Here is a 4,073-nt window from a genome sequence, read left to right on the forward strand (position 1 = left end):
TGGCTTATATATGGATTTGATTTGGCTAAAAATTTTTATATTGTGATGTTGTTATGTCTTAAAAATAATAAACAATAGGCTTATCCTGATAGAGGAGAAAATTTGCCTTTTATTACTTAAGCTATCTATATTTATGTTACTAATATATTGTACATTATGTATGCAATTTCCATTACTTTTGAAAAGCAATAGATTTAATAACTTACTAAAAAATATTCTTAATAAACTTCAAATGTTTTCATTATGAATTTCAATTAATTTTTTTCTTTCATTCAAGGCAACAGTGTCATTTAGCGATGTCGCTTAATTAAACAAAACCCCCACAATAGGGAGGTACCCTTTTTTGTTTCACTAGAGGTAAATCAACAAAGATCTCATTGTAACAGGGCCGATTTTCCGTCTAACTCAACCTCCTTGTGTTATTCTTACGTCTCCAGAGAACCCGAGGCAGTCGAATAATTTACTGTTACAGAACTAACTTTTAAGGTGGGCTTTTGTATCCCATGGGCAGGTTGCTTATTTACCGCTCATACATCATACTTCATACGTATAGTTGATAAAGTGTACGTATAAATCTGTTAAACATAAAAAAGAAATATACTAAAATATCAAAATCACAATTTTGAGATATCTACTAAACGAGACTTATATGTGTGTTAAAATTTTGTAAGTATATTAAATGTTCTAGAGATATTTCTTTTGTGCGAGTGAAATTGATAAATAAATTTTTAATGGCAGTTCATTTTTGAACTTGTAAACATGGAAATCGGTAATCAGGCTTCGAGTTACGAGTAGAAACAGATATGACAGTGTTTTCAAATTTAATTTCTCATGAGGGATTGGAATTTTGTAAGTATGTTCGTTATTGTAAGTTACAAATTTGAATGAGATAAAAACTATTAACTATTATAACGTTTTTAATTACAGCATCGTATTTCAGAATTCGGGGTTAAGGCTATGAGTAAATTATGTAACAGCATAGCCGGGGTTTTTAGGAACAAACTCGAACCAACTCGAACAGGATCGTGAAATGTCACGGTAAGTTAAATGTTGAAAACCGACATTTCACGGGTTATCTGTAGGAACAAAATCGTGTTTTACCTTAAGTTCGTTGTCTTAATACCACCAATGTAGAATCACACTGCTAAACTATTAATTATAATTATTTAAAGACTGTTTATGTATATATACTTGTAATCTACAGACTAATAGAATAATTCCATAACGAAATTGAAATATATGTATTTTTAGAACCAGAAGTAGGAGGTTGACCTCTAAAACAATTATCTTTAATTTAAAATAACAATCAATCTACCACAAAAGAAAAACATTTAGTCTACAACACAAATAACCATCAATAACCACATTACACCGTAATAATTATAATCGCGATCTCAATATGTCAGCCACGAATCTACCGCCTTTTTCAACCGACTTCAAAAAGGAGGAGGTTATCAATTCGTCTGTATTTTTATTTTTTTTTTTTTTTTTTTTTTTTTATGTTTGTTACCTCATAACTTTTTACTGGGTGGACCGATTTTGATAATTTTTTTTTTGTTTGAAAGGTAGTGCTTCCCGTGGGGTCCCATTTTTTTTTAATTTTTTTCCGATGATGGTATCCGTATGAAAAGGACATAAGTCTTAAATTTGCATTATGTATATGCGCGACAAATAGGTGAATAACTCAAAATCACGTTAACCAATTTTGATGATTCTTTTTTTATTATAAAGGATATACTTTAAGAGTAGTTTGGTGAAAGTTTGGTAAAGTTCTGAGCACAGGATCCATGACAAATTAAGGGAACGGGAGGGAACGGAACAATTCTGAGGAGCACGTTAGCAATACTCGGTCGAATCATTTATTTATGGGTTACTTGGATATTTGAATCACCTTCCGGAACGTGGTTATGTTCATGTAATTGTCATAATCGAATATTATAATCAACTAGCGACCCGCCCCGACTTCTCACGGGTGCACTACTGATACTAAATATACTAAAGAATTTGTTTATTTACGACATCACATTGCAAACTTCTAAAATTGTCAGTGTTTCTTTACTATATTGTTCATTTATTATATACACAAACCTTCCCCTTGAATTACACTATCTATTAAAAAAAACCGCATCAAAATCCGTTGCGTAGTTTTAAAGATATAGGGACAGAGAAAGCGACTTTGTTTTACACTATGTATTGACGGAACTCCTAAACGACTTACAGTTAGGGTGCGATTTGGGGCTGAATTTCTTTCAGTTGTTACATTAAAAATTATTTTCATAATTTTAACTTTTTTTATAATTATATAAAACGTCAAGAAAGTGTCAATGCGCTAAATTCCGTGCCATTGACCCATTTCCCACTTAATTTATATCAGTGTTGCTAGTATAACGCTTCAACTTGGTATTTTCTAAAATTTTAATTAATAAAATAAATTACATTTATTTTAAAGGTGCATTAAAACAATTATTAAAATTAGATTTTAATCATCTAATTCGTTTGCTGAATTTGATTAGAGGTCATTTCACATCGTTTCAGATTTATTTAATAGCTGTCTTCCAGTTTAAAGGTTAGTTCTTCGATGTAGGTGTCGGAGTCTAGTTATGATAAATTTACTTTGCCTCATATTTGGCTTTTCTTAATTTTAATAATTATTCCATAATTATTTCCTTGATTTAATTATGGATATAATTCCTTTTTCATTAAGGGTATTTTGGTAGTGATACTGGTCACACTCGCTAACCTTTCAAAGGTTCGTGAACTTTCAATTTCGTTCTTTTTGAATTTTGGAACTATCGGCTTCACACCGAATCCAAATTCTAATTCGATATACTGAATATATCGGTGAGTTGTCTTAATAATTGCATTTCTTAATTTGTGGTTGTTTAGTATTCAGTGCTTTAATAGCAGTTATCTTTTCAGAATTTATATTAACAATGAAGTTTTGAAGTTTGACAGAACTTTATATCATGTTTACCGACTCGTAAGAAATTGTAAGTCTTTAATTCTTGTTTTTGATTAAATGCATTGGTTTACAATTCGAAAAGTCGTAGTCATGTGTAAATTGTGGTTTCCAGTGACCCTTTGAAATGGTTCTCCGGAGTTGAGATCGTCAATTTGTGTAAGCGGGACTTTGAACCTCCAGAAGGTAAATTCGGCTTACATCTCTCGTTAAAGGTATTTATCGTTTGCTTATTTGCTTAACTTATTGAACCTGTATATTTCGTATTACAGGAGGTTTTTTTTTTTTTTTTTTTTAGGTTATACCTTACTGTTACCTTTCAGGTGGTGTGGGTATAATAAAGAAACAATATTAGGTTATAAAATTTTTAATGCATAGTAACATAGTATTATAAACAACCAATTACTTAATTTACTGGTTACTTATGTTACTTCTTATAATGACTATTATATTAAATTATGCCAGCTAGACTCAGCGTGGGTCACTTGGGATAAAAGGCAAGCTTGAAAATTAATGTTACTAATCTAAAATTTAAGGTTGAAAATTAGGCGCCACTGACGAATAAATTAGTTGATGTGGTTTGAAAGAATACACCGTTCGCCAGACCGGTGTAAACGAAATTTATAATATAATTAAAAGGGGGTACATCACCAAAGTTTCCAGCTACACGTGGATACCGACAACAGCTTAGGGAACAGGCCTGCCGTCCTTGGAGTTGCACCAGCCGCTATCTGGGCACACTCAACCAGGAACCTGGAGCTGTTCACTCTTAATATTTCCATTCAAGAAGTCCACGTGGTGGGTAAATCCGATTAAAAAAAAAACCTCCTGTAATACGAAATATACAGGTTCAATAAGTTAAGCACATAAGCAAACGATAAATACCTTTAACGAGAGATGTAAGCCGAATTTACCTTCTGGAGGTTCAAAGTCCCGCTTACACAAATTGACGATCTCAACTCCGGAGAACCATTTCAAAGGGTCACTGGAAACCACAATTTACACATGACTACGACTTTTCGAATTGTAAACCAATGCATTTAATCAAAAACAAGAATTAAAGACTTACAATTTCTTACGAGTCGGTAAACATGATATAAAGTTCTGTCAAACT

Source organism: Vanessa cardui, chromosome Z (assembly GCF_905220365.1).
Source record: "Vanessa cardui chromosome Z, ilVanCard2.1, whole genome shotgun sequence".
In the NCBI taxonomy this organism is placed as follows: Eukaryota; Metazoa; Arthropoda; class Insecta; order Lepidoptera; family Nymphalidae; genus Vanessa; species Vanessa cardui.